The sequence below is a fragment of the Trachypithecus francoisi genome, unplaced genomic scaffold (assembly GCF_009764315.1).
Source record: "Trachypithecus francoisi isolate TF-2019V2 unplaced genomic scaffold, Tfra_2.0 Lachesis_group15, whole genome shotgun sequence".
Lineage (NCBI taxonomy): Eukaryota > Metazoa > Chordata > Mammalia > Primates > Cercopithecidae > Trachypithecus > Trachypithecus francoisi.
This window is the reverse complement of record NW_022681460.1, coordinates 82,131,914-82,150,312: the sequence shown is the minus strand read 5'-3', so window position 1 is coordinate 82,150,312 and position 18,399 is coordinate 82,131,914. Positions and strand designations below refer to the sequence as shown.

Sequence of the window (18,399 nt, the reverse complement as noted above, 5' to 3'; positions counted from 1 at the left end):
GTTGTAACCTGTTAAAGAGATACAACTTTAAGGATAGGATAGGATAGGAGAGGGATCACCACCATAGGCCACACGTTTGTTAGGTTATTTCATGTGCGTCCATTCAACTCCATTCTACAAATAGCAAGAGCCAACAATGCCAGGAACTGTAAACAAGACATACCTGTTTCCTGTCTTCACAGAGTTTAATGGGCAAGAGACATAATATAATATAGCCTGAAAGGAGCTATGACAGGAGAAAGTCAAGCTGGGGCCCTTAGGAGGAGAGATGCTCAGCCAGATAGAAAGGGCTTCTGGAAGAAGTGACATTTCAGCAGAGGAAGACAGGCTGGGGAGGGGTTATCCAAGCAAAACCAGGGACTGAGAGGGAGAGGGAAGTTGACTTTTGACCACAACCATGTGAAGTGTGTGTGACCAGGTCTACTTTCCACATGAGGTAACCTAGACTCATAGGGTTGAAAAGTTACCCAAGGCTACAAATCTAGCTTGTGCTAGATGCAGGCTCAGTCCTCAGGACAGCCAAAGCCCATGGCCGGGCTGGCTCTTTGCACTACTACCCCAGTTCTCCAGCTGCACCTCCCCACTTCACCTGCTCTAGGCTCTCAGAAGCCTCTGTCAGGATGGAAATATCTAGCCAGGAAGGAGGGCAGGATAATGGGGATTTTACTACTAAGCCACAAGGCCCCCAACAAGGGTGCCCTTAGAATTCACCAAAGAGTTTTTGTAGTCTCTTTCTTCTCAGAAGTTCTAGAGTCTAAGCAGCACACAGTAAACTGGTTTATGAAAAAGTACATGCAAATGATCTCTAAAGGCAAAAGAGAAGCTTTATTTAGAACAGACCTGTCCTGGATACCTTTAAAGCAAAGATGTCTATTGGAAATGCTCTAACATCTCCTTTCTCTTCTTTTTATTTATTTATTTATTTATTTATTTATTTATTTTTTGAGACGGAATCTCGCTCTGTCACCCAAGCTGGACTGCAGTGGCACTATCTCAGCTCACTGCAAGCTCTGCCTCTCGGGTTCACACCATTCTCCTGACTCAGCCTCCCGAGTAGCTGGGACTACAGGTGCCCGCCACCACGCCAGGCTAACTTTTTGTATTTTTAGTAGAGACAGAGCTCACGCCTGCAATCCCAGCACTTTGGGAGTCCAAGGTGGGTGGATCACGAAGTCAGGATATCGAGACATCTCCTTTCTCTTAAAGTGAGGCATGGCACCCCCAGATGACTGTGAGTTAGTTTTTCGTATCACAGTAAATCTCAGATCAGAGACTGTCTGAGACAATCGGAGACGAAAGACCTTGATAAACAGTTGTCTTTCATTCTGGCCCCTTTCACAGGCTTGAGATACTCGGAGGAAAATTTAAGTGACTGACGTAAATGTCCATCACTGGGTATATTTATTTAAAACCTGAATGGCTAAATGCAAACTTTGCGGATATTAATGAAGGAATAAAACAAACAGCTGACTTTTTTCTTCACTCAATGATATGAAGCTTGTTCAGGGGCCTGCTTGTCAGACTTGAGGCCAGTCTCTCGTAAGTTCCATGTAGGTCCTTCCAGGCAATGAAAATTTCCTTTTTGCAGGAATAAAGGTGAGATGCAGATATATAGAGGTTCTCTCTTGGAGGCCTGTGTATGTACAGGTAACAAAAGGTAACACAGCTGGGCCAGGTACAGTGGCTCATGCCTGTAATCCCAACATTTTGGGAGGCCAAGGAGGGAGGATGGCCTTAGCCCAGGAGTTTGAGACCAGCCTGGGTAACAAAGTGAGACCCCATTTCTACATTACAATTAAAAAAATTAGCCAGGCATGGTGGTGCATGCCTGTAGTCCCAGCTACTCGGGAAGCTAAGGCAGGAGAATCCCTTGAGGCCAGGAGGTTGAGGCTGCAGTGAGCTGGGTTCATGCCACTGCACTCTAGCCTGGACAACAGAGAAACACCCGGTCTCAAAAAAAATAAATAAATAGGCCAGGCATGGTGGCTCACGCCTGTAATCCGAGCATTTTGGGAGGCCAAGGTGGGCGGATCACCTGAGGTCGGGAGTTTGGGACCAGCATGACCAGCATGGTGAAACCACGTCTCTACTAAAAATACAAAATTAGCCGGCTGTGGTGGCACATGCCTGTAATCCCAGCTACTTGGGAGGCTGAGGCAGGAGAATCACTTGAACCCAGGAGGTGGAGGTTGCAGTGAGCCAAAATCATGCCATTGCACTCCAGCCTGGGCAACAGAGCAAGACAAACAAACAAATAAATAAATGTAACACAGCCAATGCTTTCATTTTCATTCAGAGCCCTGAATGTAAACGTCCAGCCCTGCTAACTTAGGCAAGGCAATGAAGCCTCTGAAGGCGGTGACTTTAAAGGCATTAATGTAGTAGATGCACAGACCAGGAGCTCACATACCTACCAACTGGCATGGATATTTCAGAGAGCCAAGAAAAATGCCTCACCAAAAGGAGGCTTTTTCTTGGCTTTCCTCCCCTTCTTTCTATAGCAAAGCTCAAAAAGCTTTCTGCTGGGGGAGGGGTTGGGGGCAAGCATTTCTGGCTATGATCCTTTTGGCCTTTAGCAGGTTGAGAAGGCAAACCTGTCTCCAAACAAACCCCAACTCCCTGCTCTCTCTTTTTCTAATGCCAGAGACATTCCCCTGCCCAATGTTCCAACTCCTCTGAATGTGGGGGAAAAACAAAAAATCATTCTTTAGTTCTGCCATTCCACCTAGATTTTCCACATCTCTGTTCTCGAAGGTATCTGATCTGAATCCATCCAGATATCAGTTGTCTTTCGTCTTGTATCCCTCCCCCTGCCTTGACCCCCACTGCCGATACCAGGGTAAAGTCTGAGGCACATTGGAGATAAGTCAATGAGCTAAGAACCAGGACTGTTATTTATTAAATGTACAGGGTTCACATTTATATGATCACATTCTGGAGCTGGCATCTGGCCTAAAAAGCTTCCCATTTCTGCCTCTGCCCGCTCCCTCCTCCAACCCCTTACACACTCACACACCAGAGCCCTTGACCGAAGAACAGAACACCGGGTGTCATTTTAGTTCTCATATTTTAACTTTCTCTCATTTTCAACAAGGCAGATATAGTGACTGGAAATAAATTAAGATGCGAAGTTAGGAGGAGAATTCGCACATAATAACCACCTACTTTGCTCTTGTTGTTTCTCCTTGCCTAGAGTAGTAGATACAAGCACCCATTCTGAATCCATGTTGTACAAGTTCATACCCCAGATTTGCACTTACTATTAGCATTGTGATCTTGACCTTTTTCCCTGGCCTCTGCACCTCTATTTCCTCATCTGTAAAATAAGAAAGCAATATTACTAATCTCAGAGGGTTGTTACAAGGATTAAAAGACTTCATAGGGAGCTGGGCACGGTGGCTCACACCTGTAATCCCAACATTTTGGGAGGGCGAGGCAAGTGGATCACTTGAGGCCAGGGGTTTGAGACCAGCCTGGCCAACATGATGAAATCCTGTCTCCACTAAAAACATAAAAATTAGCTGGACATGGTGGTGTGTGTCTGTAATCCCAGCTACTTGGGAGGCTGGGGCAGGAGATTCGCTTGAACCCAGGAGGTGGAGGTTGCAGTGAGCTGAGATCATGCCACTGCACTCCAGCCTGGGTGACAGAGCGAGACTCCATCTCAAAAATAAAAGCAAGTTGCTACTTCCCCCTCCCCCCACCAAAAAAACTAGAACTTAAATAATTATTTATTTCTCCTTAATATAGCTCTCAAGTTTTCTTTTAGTCTAATGTTGCATTGGAGGCATGAGAAGTATTTTGAGGTCTATGCTCTAGAAAAGCTATGCGTGGTTGAAAGACGTTTACAAAGTAAATATAAAGTTAGACGGATCCTCCCATTGTGAACATGAAGAGACTAGAAATCAGGCAGATTCTCCTGGGAATTTCTTTGTGAAAAGATGAATCGTCCAGCCAGGGCATGAGCCCTGGTAACCTATAAATAAATCTCTTTCTTCAAATCACGTTGATGGAAGTCAGTCTTTTATGTTGTGGTTTTTCATAGAAATAATTGATGTTATTACATCTCTAGGAATCCTTCATCCTAAGAAGCAGCAGCTTCATCTGTAATGTGCCCCATATTTGCATTCTATCCCTGTCTAAATGGTACTAAATGTCCATTCACAGGACAACTATCAGTGTAAATGCAATCTGCATGGACATGAAAAGTACTGTGCGTGCTAGATAGTGAGTGCCCAGTTATTGGTTGAACGAATGAAATCGTTCAACAGTGAAGCAATTAACTGTCTCAGCAGAAAACATATTTTGCTTGGGAATAATGAGATGATTTTCCAGACAACATTTAATCTAAGAGTTATTATGTCCACACATAAAGCCAAGAAGTTATAGAAAGTCTCTCCCCCTCACCAGCCACCGTGCAATTTCACAGACATTCACAGGCATTTTATAGCAGATATCTGAGCAAAAGGCACCCAAGGTACCAATATGCCTTGCAGAAGAGGTGCATTTGCAGCATTCCCAGTATTTGCTCACTTCAAGTGGTAGGACAACCATGGTCTTGTTTAATCAGTAATTCCATTTTTCTGAAATCAAGAAAATTAAGCCCTGATGTTGCTAACTAAGCCAGTGAGTATCTAAAAACAAAATTCTGGGACCTGTTTGTAGACATTATTTTCTTCTTCCCCAACCTATGCCATCAATCTTTGGAATGTGGGTAAGTGCAAGCGTCTCAGTTTCCCCATTTTCCATGTCTGAGCCTGACCGTAAAAGCTCTCTGCTTCTGCTATTCTGGCCGCTAACCAGGTCAACAGTTCAGCTCAACACTGATGTTATTGCTCTATGATGGACTCAGGCTCTCTCATGCTCTCTTTCTTCTCTGAGGAGCATTGACTTTGGCTGCATCTCATCTAAAGAGAGAGGTGGGGCCCCCTGATCAATCAAGGAGCCCCACCCTTGACCCCAGAGGATCAAGTTCTTCGGTTATCAACCCTCTCTACTTTGTTGGTAATACTCCAAACATTCTGGTTGAAATGCACAGATACCATATGATGATCTCAAAAATTGTCTCATATAGAGTGTTACCTCCTGGCTTGACAATTCCAGTCTTCTAGTCTTCATTGATGTCAGTAACTAATCCATGCCTTCTCCAGATTCTAAATCCCAACAACCCGCTAGACTCTACCACAATAGCTCTTAGATTAAGTGTTGTCTGGAAACACATCATGAGGTGCTACTTATCTTGGCCCCAAGGGTTTAGAGAGGAAAATATTGTTTCACTTCAGAGTCTTCTTACAAAGATCATCTGCCTGAAAACAAAAGGTCCCCTTCTCTTTGGTTTTATTTATTTACTTATGCATTTCCTTTACAAAACTTATCCCTTACTTGTTTTCTGCCAGTGGGAATGAAAGGCTATCATAGACTGTCTATAGATGGAGAAAAACCTGACTACACATTTAATATTCATCAACATAGTGCTGCCACACCTGCCCCTCGCCTGCCTTTTTTTTTTTTTTTTTTCTTTTTTCTTTTCGGAGACAGAGTCTCGCTCTGTCACCCAGGCTGGAGTGCAGTGGCACGATCTTGGCTCACTACAAGCTCCGCTCCGCTTCCCGGGCACACAATTCTCCTGCCTCAGTCTCTCGAGTAGCTGGGACTACAGGCGCTGCCACCACGCCCGGCTAATTTTTTGTATTTTTAGTAGAGATGGGGTTTCACTGTGTTAGCCAGGATGGTCTCGATCTCCTGACCTTGTGATCCACCTGTCTCGGCCTCCCAAAGTGCTGGGATTACAGGTGTGAGCCACCGTGCCCAGCCATATCTCTTATTAATGATCACACATAAGAAGATGGAGCAATAACTTCTGAAATACACACTAGAACCATTCAATAAAAATGGAAGTTTCTACAGTATTTGAGGTTTTCCCACCAAAATATAATTAATTCATGATCAATAATAAAATAGTTTGTTAGTCCATATAGTGAGTAGGCTTCCTGTTTGCTTATGCAAAACTGTAAAATACCTCAAGAGGCAGAAAAATCTTCTGAAGAGAAGTTTTGGAATTGAAACAGGTGCTAACATCTGTCTTTAATGTGCATAGAAGGAAATTGAAATAAAATAGATTCTCTTAGAATTTCAGATTGGACATCCTAAAGTGTGCCTGAACTGATTTGGAAACAGAAGAATAGATTCAGGAATTAAAAAGTTGATGGCTCTGTCAAGACCCAACCAATTGCAAAATAAACTTCACAATTCTCTTGTTTTCCACTATTTTCTTTCCAACTTTGAAAACTCTTGGTACACCAGTGGCATTGTTGGAGGATAAGTAACATGAAGATTCTAAAGAGGAAAAGACCAAAGCCCAGTCATTCCTTAATAGTGACTTATTAAAAGCTAGATGCTGGCCAGACACGGTGGCTCACGCCTGTAATCCCAGCATTTTGGGAGGCTGAGGTGGGCAGATTATGAGGTCCGGAAAACGAGACCATCCTGCCTAACACGGTGAAACCCCGTCTCTACTAAAAATACAAAAAAAATAAACAAAAATAAAATTCGCCGGGCATGGTGGCACATGCCTGTAGTCCCAGCTACTCAGGAGGCTGAGACAGGAGAATCACTTGAACCCAGGAGACAGAGGTTGCAGTGAGCCGAGATCATGTCACTGCACTCCAGCCTGGGTGACAGAGCGAGAATCCGTCTCAAAAAAAGAAAAAGAAAAAAAGCTCGATGCTTACTTAAACCGTTCCACAGGTATGCTATGGGGACCGCTGCTGGACCCTGCTCAAAGTTTAATGCTTAACCACACTATGGTCCAGTGCTTTCAGTTCTGACCTGCCCTGCAGCATGTACCCAAGCCTCTTATAAGTTAATGGGTCATTCATCATACTGGATTTTCCTTAGCTCACTCACCTCTTTAGAATTCAGGATTTGCTGCCAACATTTTCACTTTTCCATAACATTAATATAGCACTATTAGGACCTGGTGTACTCTGAAAATATCTAGCAATCAAAATTCCTCATTTCAACCTTTCAATCCAAGATTTTATCCTTTTAGATTAGTATGTTGTGTGCAGTTCTATTAATCAATTTTAACTGTCTCCCACTACCAAAAATTTAGAGATAGTGACTCAAAATAAATCAAAGTGTTAGATGAATAAGGGAAAAAAATGATCTTTTAATGAAGACTTGTTGAGTTCCAGTGATTTTTCATAAACTATCCAATTTAATTCTCTCAACAGCCCTGTGAGGTAGGCATTATTGTCCTCACTTTACAGATAATGAAACTGAGTATCAGAGAAGTTACTTGCCCCAATTTACATTTATTAAATGAATATAGAGCATTATATATCATATATCACATCAGGATTCAAATCCAGAAACACCCAAACTAGAACTTTCACCCTAAATGAATATTGCCTTTCTAAAACAAATTGATGATGCCATTATTGAAACCACTAATCAATATTTTTCCTGTCACGTGAGTAATCTAGTTAAGTAGACATTACTGACAGTGCTCACTCTTAAGAAATTGTCCAAGACCAGTAATTCCAAACCTGGCTAATCACCAGAATGATCTGGAGAACATTTATAAAGAGATTCCCTAGGCTCTATTTCAAACCTGCTGAATCAGAATCTCTGGGGAGGGGCCCAGGAGTCTTTATAAATACAGAGCTCTCAAGGCAATGTTCATAATCCACCACTTAGGTAACCATTGACACTTACGAAAACAGTGATGAAAAATCGACACCACCAATGCAGTCTATTTTTTCAATGTATTGCGACATCCTTTATTTCGTTTCAACTAGATATACACCTGCTGGGCAGAATGCGGGGTAGATATGTTTTATCCCCCTTAGATGAAAGTAGAAACCAAGTTCAACAGGGAAAGGAAACTTGAAATGTCCTCTTTCACCTTCTTAGGTGAAAATGAACTACCCGGAAAAAACAAACTGGATTTAGATATACAACACTGAGAATGTAAATGTCACTTGTTAGATTTCCCTCCCTCCTGTTCCTTCTCTGGGAGCTCTGGATGGACAGTGTTAGGGGCTGAACTGTATCCCCACAAAATTCATGTGTTGACATCCTTGCCTCCAGTATCTCAAAATGTGGCCTTATTTGGAAGTAGGGTTGTTGCAGATGTACTTACTTAACATGAGATCATACTGGAATAGGGTGGGCCCCTAACCAAATATGACTAGTGTTCTTATAAAAAGAGGAGATTTGGACACAGATACACCCAGGGAGAACACCATGTGAAGATGAAGACAGAGGTAGGGGTGGATCTCTGTCTACAAGTCAATTAATGCCAAGATTACCAGCAAACCACCAGAAACTAGGGGAGAGATATGGAAAAGATTCTTCCTCACAGCCCTCAGAAGGAACCAAACCTGCTGACACCATGAGCTCAGACTTCTAACCTCCAGAAATGAGAGATAATATATTTCCATTCTTTAAATGACCCAGCTCAAGGTACTTTGTTACACCAACCCCAGAAAATGGACACAGATAGGAAACACCTCCCCACAGATGATCAGATTACTAGTTACCATTTCTGTTAGAGGAAAAAAAAAAAAAGAACAAATAAGTTCATTTATCAACAGGTTTCTGAAAGGCAATTGTGATAGTAATAGGGTTTAGGAGTTGCAAGCATCTCTACAGTCAATTAACTCAGAGAAACAGCTTGCTCAATGCAAATTTTTTTTGGTGTTCTGAAGAAATACTAGCAAAAGAAAGAAAAGCATGGAAGAGAATCCTCACACGTCCTACCCTTAGCTTTTTCCTACCTACTATTTAGTATAAATACATCATTTGTATGTCTCCAATTGTGATCAAGGGAGTTGCATAATATAGAAAACCAGAATCAAACTTGATTCCACCTCCTCCGATGTTATGTCCTGGAATTCCCAGGCTTCTGAGATGAGGGTGCTTCCTGTTTGTTCCCATCTCCTAATCTGAGGTATAGAAGTAGATACGTCTCAACTATATGGTAAACATTGTATGATGGATCCCAAAGTCATGGAGACGCTTCCAAAACAACGTTGCCTAGAGATGCAAATTATTTAATTAGCAAATTGACCCTAACATAACTTGGTCTTCCAAATAAAAACACTTCTGGGTAAGAGCATGAGGCGTTTGTGAGGCATCTGCCAAGTTCTGTCTCTCAGATAGCTCTGTATGGCCTCCTTGCAAACACATGCCCACTGTTTTGCTTGACAAGGTCTTTGGACTGATTTCTCTCCAAATGATAAGCATACTTTCCAATGTTTAATAAAAGGCTTTGTAAAGCCAACATTTTATGCATATTTTGATCATTGACATTATATAACCTGTTTTGGGGACACATCTCAGGGGTGATTTTTATGATGGAATGATAAGCTATGTGACCAACAAAAAATACCTGCAGGCCAGGCATGGTGGTTGGCGCCTGTAATCCTACACTTCGGGTGGCCAAGGCAAGAGGATTGCTTGAGTCCAGCCTAGGCAACATGAGGAGACCCCATCTCTACAAAAATATTTAAAAATTAGCCAGTTGTGTTGGTGTTTGCCTGTGGTGCCAGCTACTCAGGAGGCTGAGTCAGTAGGATTGCTTAAGCCTGGGAAGTCGAGACTGCAGTGAGCTATGTTCATACCACCACATTCCAGTCTGGGCAACAGAGTGGGCCCCTGTCTCAAAAACAAAACAAAAAACAACAACAACAACAAATCTTCAAGTACACAAAGATTATGTCAACATATACATGTGTGTCTTCTCTCAGTTTGATATATAATAGTCAAGCTGTATTTTAAAAGAAACTAACATGTATTTCTAAATAAAAAACACAGTCCATGCAATTCAGTGTTTGATCTCAAATGTGCTGGAGAAGGTTGTATCGGAACCTTAGAGCTTGGCTTGAAGTCTGACATTATCTCCATTACACTATGCTATGGTTAAGTTTGACTCTACCCAAACTGATGTTGAAATTTGATCCCCAACATGGCAGAGTTGGGAGGTGGGGCCTCATAGGAAGTGTTTGGGTCACGGGGGCAGATCCCTCATGAATGGCTTGGTGCTGTTCTCATGGTAGCAAGTGAGTTCTCAGTCTCACAAAACTGGATTAGTTCTCATGGGAATGTTCCTACAAGAGAGGGTTGTTATAAAGCCAGGATGCCCCTCTGGTCCTGCCTCTTCACTGATATCTGCTTCTTCTTTGACCTCCCACCATGTTATGACGAAGCACAAAAGCCCTCACCAGAAGCCCAGCAGATGCCAGCTCCATGCTTCTTGAATTTCCTAGCCTGCAGAAACACGAACCAAATAATCCTCTTTTCTTTATAAAATACCCAGGTTTGAGTATTCTATTATAGCAACACTAAATGGACTAAGACATACAACTGGAACCCAAAGTGCACTGATAGTATTTCATGTTTGACACTTACTTCTTTAATAACAGCACAACCCTAAATTAGGAGAACATGAAGAGGAAAAAGCCAAAGAAATAATGTGGAATTATGCCACAGATTTAATACACAGTTCACTGAACATAGTAAAACTTTCCCATGGAGGAACATAGGCCATGTGTATACAAGTGCAGTTAAATCAAACAGAATTACATTTTTTGGTCCTGGCTGATCCACTGCTGCTTATCTACAAAGCCACAGGATGGCAATAGAGAAATTCCTGTTGTGTAACTATTGTCCAAATGGTTTTATGGAAAAGGAAATGTGGCCAAATGCTTTGGTTCTAGTCCAATTTGCCTGTGATCTGGGCACATTTATGCATTAGGATAGCCCATATTCATGATGGCTGCAAGTACACACACCTTTTACCACCTGACTCTATCTTTTCAGCCTCAGTTCCCATACTACTATAACTCCTCCCCTCCTCCAGACTAGGAACCTTAAAAAAAATAAAAATAGAAGCAAATAATCACTGGATACCTACTATGCACTAGAAGCTGTTCTATGCCCTAGAGTTGTAAGAGGGATGGAAACAGATCACTTCTCCACAGAATTTACATTCTAACGAAGGAACACTGTTACTAGACAAGTAAAGGCATAGTGTGTATGGCAGGGATGACCTTCTGTGCAACAAATTTCCAGAGTGGAGTTGTTCCTGGGAGGCAGTGGCCCAGACAGGGACTTCATTTTCCAGCTTCCACTGCAACCAGTTGTGTCCACATGACAAATTCTTACCAATGCAATGTGAGTAGAATTGATATGTATCACTTACAGGACAGGGTTTTTTAAGAGTTTGATGTGCCTCCTCCACTTACTATTCTTTCCTTGGTTTCTGCTAGACACAGAGGACTCTGAAGCCCTGAAGGCAGAGCCTCAAGATGGAAGGATCCGAGTGTCTGAATCCCAGGGGAAGGAATACCAACCCCAAATAGGAACATTAGCATTGAACTGTAAGGAAGCATGTAAAATACCTACAATGTATTCAACTGCAGAAATGTTGGAGCTGATGTTTGCAGGTTCTACCACTAACCCAACTAATATAGTATATCACATACCCATAGGCACTATGGAGAAAAATAACGCATAGATGAGTAATAACAAATCTGATGGGTGGGGAGAGCTGCTAATCTAAACAAAGTGGTCAAAGAAGACCTCACCAATCCATTGATATGAGCAGAGACTGGAAGGAAGTGAGGAAGCAGGCCAGCTGAAAACTCTTGGGTAAAACTTTGCAGAAAGAAGGAACAGTAAGCCTATGGGTTCTGACAAGGGAGCATGCCTGCTATGTCTAAGGAACATCGAAGAGGCCAGGATGCCTGGAATGCAGTGAACAATGAGGTGGCTGGTAGGAGATGAGGTCAGAGAGAAAACAGGGGTCTCATCTCCCAGTGCCTTCTAAGCCAATGTAAGATCTTTGGATGTTATTCTGAATGAGATGGAACGTTGGTAGGGGATTTTGAGCAGAAGAATGACAACATATTCCTATTTACATCATAAGAAGATTACTGTTGATAAGCTGTGCAAGGTGGCTCACGCCTGTAATCCCAGCACTTTGGGAGGTCAAGGTGGGAAGATCATGAGGTCAGCAAATCGAGACCATCCTGGCCAACATGGTGAAACTCTGTCTCTACTGAAAATGCAAAAAGATTAGCTGGGCATGGTGGCGTGCACCTGTAGTCCCAGCTACTTGGGAGCCTGAGGCGGGAGAATCATTTGAACCCAGGAGGCGGAGGTTGCAGTGAGCTGATATCGCGCCACTGCACTCCAGCCTGGCGACAGAGTAAGACTCTGTCTCAAAAAAAAAAAAAAAAAAAAAAAGATTACTGTTGATATTGAGTTGACACTATGCTGTGCAGAGGTGGAGACGCAAGAGTGGAAGTAGTTAAGAAGCTGATATAATAATCCATAAAGTGGAACTAGTGGCTTGGACTAGGGTGTTGGCAATAGAGATGACAAAAATGGTCAGATTTGGGGCATTTACTGAGTATGAAGATGACAGGATTTGGTGATGGATTGGATGTGAGGGTAGGAAAATGTGAGGAACAGGCTTGAAGGTAATGATAAGCAGTTCTAAGTTTGAGGTACCTTTCAGAGATCCAAATGGAAACATCAGATAGGCAGATTTTTGAGCCTAGACTTCAGTGAAGAGATCCAGGCTAGAAAAGAAAGGAGGGAAAAGGAAGTAATCAGTGTATTATGATATTCGAATCCATGAGACTACGTAAGATCATCTAAGAAATAAATCCACATACAGAAAGGACAGGTCCAGGGACTAAACCATGAGGTCCTCTGTCATCATTTGGAGGTTGGTGAGAAGAGGATGGAGCAAAGGAGACTGAGGAAGAGCAACCCATGAAAAAGAAGAAATATTCGGAGAATTTTGGTCTCCGAAGGCAATAAAGTGTTTCAAGGAAGGAGAATGATCAATTATATCAAATATTGTTAATAGGTAAGTAAAATGAAGATTGGATTTCCTATAGGATTTAACAACGTACAGGTCTTGGTTAGTGACAAGAAAAATTTCAGGGAAGTGATTAGGGGAAATAACTGATTTGAATAGGTTTGAGAAAGAATGGAAATAAGCTCAACTAAAACTGACAAAGACACATCTTTAGTGAAGTTTTGCTATAACTGGGAGTAAGGTAATAAGGACGTCTCTAGGTATGTGGGGTCAAGAGAGAGTTGACTTTTTTAAAGATAGGAGATATTGCAATATATTTCAGGTTGATGGAAATGATTTCATAGAGGGGGAAATTAACGATGGAGGAAAGGACCAGAAAAAAAACTACTGGAGCCATGTCCTTGAAGATGGGAAAGACAATAGGCACAGGTAAAGGAGATGGATTTTGATAGGAGCGGGGAGAGCTCATGCATAGCAGTGGGAAGGAACGTAGAGTCTATGGGCTCAGATGCAGGCTTGTGGAAAGATGCAGTGTGAGAGAGTGCAGAGTCTCTTGCGGCTGCTTCTATTTACTCATTGACCTCAGAGGCTAAGTTGTCATCTGGGAGTGAGGATGCAGATCTTGGTGTTTTGAGGAGAGAGCAGAAGGTATAGAATGGTTTAGGAGCATGGGGGAGTGAATGCACTAGGAAAGTGTTGTAGGATGGCCTGGCTGACCTGAGAGCTCCCTTGCATCTAGTGGTCCCAAATAAGACCAGAGCACGTGGATATGTCCCCCTGTCCAACCAAAGGCAGCTGCTCAAGCATAAGGCAGAGTAGACAGGGCTGCAGCAAATCAGAGTTGAAGGTTATTGAGTCTTTAAGATAAAGTTAGAGAAGGGTGGGGACATTAAGGGTCTTTACCAGAAAATGATGTTAATGATGACTCATGGGATTTAATTTGGGCAACTAAGGTTACAAAGGAAGTAAGACACAGTCAGAGGCTGGAGAGTTTGAGGAATTCTTGGCCCTGATATGATAAAATAATTATTCAAGTCAAGGTACTAGAGGCCATAATCTGGAAGCATGTGATCTGGGCTGGAGGGAAGGTGGACCGGCAGTGAGGCAGCCACATCAGATGACTGACCATTCCCTGAAGCTCAAGGCATTTCAAACTTACTTTGAAATTTATTCTTGCTATTCCTTTCATTGGGATAATTTTGAATCTCTTCTTTGGTTCTTACTCATTCCTAAAAGCCTAGGTCAGATGATACCTTCTCAGACAACCTCCTCTGATCCTCCAAATCAAAATTAATTGCCTTCTCTACTGTGCTCACAACATAATGTGTCTTACTCACTTTTAATATGAAGCTCATCACATTGTATCATCATCTGTTTACTAGTCCTGCTCTTCACAGCTCACGATCTTGAAGAGGCCAAGAGAACATTCCACTCACCTCCTGGCACATTCCCGGTGCATGGCAGAGAGGCTGGTTCATAGCTGACTCATCACCACCCCTTCCCCAGGGCTGTAGCCTCTCCTGCCCTCCATTTTCCAGACTGCAGTGAAAGTGATTTCCTGAAAAGTGTAAATTAGATCACGTTATCCCTCTGCATTGAGCCCTTAATAGACTTTCCAATTGCTCTTCCAATGAAGACCAAATTCTTTCCATGGGATACGTCGCCCTGCAGGACTCGGCTTGCATTTGCCTCTCTGGCTTCACTGCGCACCAGTCTCCCTCCATGCTTTCCTCTCCAGCTACCCCGGCCTCCTAGGACTTTCAAAGTGCAGTGTTTTCCCTGAAACCAGGTCTTGTCGAGCGTCCTCCCTGCAATCAGAATCTTCTCAAGTGCATTTACCTCAGTCTGGTGCTCTTCTTCCTCTTCAGATAGCAACTCAGATACCACCTCCTCAGGGATGCTTTCACTGAGGCCCAGGCTGGTTGCAGACGCCTTATTAAACACACGCGAAGGACCCTAGCCTTTGTCACACCGCTTAGTAGCATGCATAATTACACCGGTCACGTGTGTGGTTATTTAGATTCATACTTGCTCCTGTGCTAGTCTGGGAGCCCCATGAGAACAATGACCACAGGGCTTTTGGTCTTTACTGAATTTGCAGCACCCAGCGCAGTGCCTGACTCATGAAAGCACTTCATAAATATTTCCTTACTGAACGTATTAAATTAATAAATAGATGGGTCTAATGTTTTACTTAATAGTCATAAAATATAACAAATTTGGTTCCCCAAGTACTTATAGTTCCTGTACCAAAAAACAATGCAATCAAATACACACATCACACATCACACACACACACACACACACACACACACACACACACACCAGGTTTAATGAGTTTTCAAACAAGTCTTTAAAAAACATAACCAGACATGTCAGACAGTGATTTATAACTTACAAGCTAGGCCTCATTATTAAAATGAAGATGACGTCTATGTGGCTAAACCAAGAGCCATCCCCACGTGAATGTGAGTTGTCAGGAAACCTAGTTGCTCCACATATTTCAGAGCACACCTCAGGGCCCGAATCAATGCTCATTTGGCTGGGTGCGGTGGCTCATGCCTGAAATCCCAGTACTTTGGGAGGCGGAGGCAGGCAGATCATCTGAGGTCAGGAGGTCAAGACCAGCCTGGCCAATATGGTGAAACCTCGTCTCTACTAAAAATACAAAAGTTAGTCAGGCATAGTGGCAGGCACCTATAATCCCAGCTACTTGGGAGCCTGAGGGAGGAGAATTGCTTGAGCCCAGGAGGTGGAGGTTGCAGTGAGCTGAGATCACACCATTGCAGCACTTCAGCCTGGGCGACAGAGCGAGACTCCGTCTCAAAAAAAAAAAAAAAACAAAAATGCTCATTAGAGTTCCTCAACATAAAAGATGGCCAATATAATCAAAGGCAAGTCTATGTTTTGGGAGTGGATTCAATGAACAATCATTCCCTAAGCCTGTCCCATAAAGTGGAAAGTGGGCTCTACTTGTCACTTTCCATATCTTAACAGAATTTCACAGACTATAAACACTACCGTGGTAAGAAAAAAATACATCGTCTCGTTAGGGAAAATACCCATTTGCTCACTTTCTCTCTCCTATACACCAGAAGTATAAATAATAGGCATATATAAGTGTGCAAAATAGGCAAAATAATAGTCATATACAACAATATATTTATATTTCAATTTTTAGTTTTTTTTTTAATTAAGAAAGGCAATAAGAATACAGAAATCCCATAAATTGTTTTGCTATTTAAAAAAAACATTTCTGGCCGGGCGCAGTGGCTCATATCTATAATCCCAGCACTTTGGGAGGCTGAGGCAGGTGGATCATGAGATCAGGAGTTCAAGACCAGTCTGGCCAAGATGGTGAAACCCCATATCTACTAAAAATGCAAACAATTAGCCAGGCGTGGTGGCACACGTCTGTAATCCCAGCTACTTGGGAGGCTGAGGCAGAGAATTGCTTGAACTCGGGAGGCAGAGGTTGTAGTGAGCCGAGATCACACCACTGCCCTCCAGCCTGGGTGACAGAGTGAGACTCCATCTCAAAAAAAAAAAAAAAAAAAATTCCTACCAACTACTTTGAAGAAATGTTTTCATTTTCATAATAGAAATTGTTAAACAAAAGTAAAGATAGTCTAAGGAACCTCCTTTACCTGCCACCAGGCTTCAGTAACTGTCAACATTCTGCCAATATTCTTTTCTCGGAAGAAATGTAAGAAGGGTGGAACACAGGTCAAATGCAAGGAGTTGCTCAGCAGAGTTGCCTAAGACAATCTCCTCCCCATTCTTCTTCATCTCCTCCACCAGACCTTCTCTGATCCAACCAGAGATCAACTGCTTTTTGTGAACTAGATGAACTGTGCTTTGAACCATCACGTTGGCAAATAGAAGAGGGTTTCTCATAACCCTGGTTAGGACATCTCCAAAGTCATCTTACTCTTTAGCACAAGACTCATATCAGAAGCATCTTGGGATGACTCTGACATAAATATATTTGAGATCAATTTTAGAAATTGACATACTACTCTGAGTCTGATACAGACATCCCGGTGACTCATAATTTCTTTTTGTGCCCAAGCTGCTTTATCAATACATGTAAAATGTAGTTCAGTTGCCGCTGTTAAAATTTACAAATATACTTCTATTTTGTGATGCTGTGTTTGAACTGATGTTGGTAATGTTACTGTTTTTATATTCATGGGCAATCTAATAGTTTTTATATTTTGACTCATGTTAGAAATTACTCAACTCTGGCTATTATCTTGATTTTTCCATCATTTTTGTCAAGCATATTAAAAATTTGGCTTGACTAAAGGAAGACAGAAATGAATATAAGAAACACCAAGCCTTAGAGTAACTCAAGAAGTACGTAAACTTTCTGCATTGTTCCAAGGGAAAAGAGGAGACATTGGAACTTGTGTTGAACTTGGTCTAGTAACCACAATAAAAGTGGTTACTCTGCTCTGAACTTGGAGTCCACAGCACCCAAGGCTGGACTTTCCACCCTGAATTCAGTCCCTTAATGACTGAACTTGCTGGCAGGCACCCAGTCTCTCAGCTGAAGGTTACACCTCAGACCCTATACTCTCCTAGCTCCCTAATTTCTCATTTTGGTTAAGTATGCCTGCAGAGACGACTTGCGCTGATTCCCACTTAGACATTTCCAGATTTGAGACTACATTCACTTTTCTTTACACATGTCCTTACCCCTTAAAAAATGCTGACCCAGTTTAAGTTGCCATCCAAAATTTTTCTTATGTAAATCCCTACCACTACACACAACTGAGCCTTAATCATCTCTTAAAGTCCTCCAGGACTTTGCAGATAGAGTCCATCTCATAAACTCCTTAGTCTCAGATAACCTAAGGCTCAGAGCATCCTAGGTCCTAATGAGGGTATCTCCAACTTCTGCTCATTTGTTCATTCAACCAGTGGCAACATGTTCAAGGCACTAGAAGCTCTATCAATCCACATACTTACAGCCCTGCAGAGGGAAGAGACTCCGACACAGAAGGATGATACCTTGACAGGTGTTAGCTCTTTTCCACCTGACTTTCCACTAATGACATGCCATAAACCTCCTCTTGACACCTAGCTCCGGCATGCTTCTTGCGGCTTTCTGAGTGAGTCTTGGATAACATTGCTTTTCTCAGGAAGGTAACCTCACAATAGGCTGTTCCTATTTCCACACACCTCAAATTCATCAAGTATGAAGCTTCAGAAATGATGCCTGACATGGCAGATGTTCCTCTAAGCATCCCCATGGATGTCATAAACTCTCACCCCCAACCCTTTAATCTCTCAGAGGTTCTAACACCTGCTTCGTGCTAGTGAATTCAGGCATGTTCTTCATCTCTCTGAACCTCAAGAAGCAAATACGATTTCCGATGCACATGGGAGAGGCAGGGGATGATGAATGAAGCAGCCGGTGCAGAGCCCCTCACTGAGTGGCAGAGACGCTGTGAGGCTGCCTTCCTGACAATAACCCAGGTCTAGTGGGACTGGAGCCCCCAACAAAAACCAAGGGCAGATCCTAGAGGAGCACTATTCTTTATCCTCTTCTCAAG

At 42.5% G+C, this 18,399-nt stretch overlaps 1 long non-coding RNA gene across 1 annotated transcript in view; it reads right to left on the bottom strand.

Moving 5' to 3' along the window:
- The window catches only part of LOC117097496, a 90,604-nt gene extending 75,834 nt beyond the window's left edge, over nt 1-14,770 (bottom strand). The window contains exons 1-4 of the long non-coding RNA XR_004442959.1: nt 14,678-14,770; nt 14,275-14,396; nt 12,523-12,593; nt 3,261-3,316 (exon numbers count right to left, since the gene is read on the bottom strand). This is a non-coding gene — a long non-coding RNA (uncharacterized LOC117097496). The remainder of the gene's footprint in view (nt 1-3,260; nt 3,317-12,522; nt 12,594-14,274; nt 14,397-14,677) is intronic.
- Nucleotides 14,771-18,399: the final 3,629 nt, after the last annotated feature.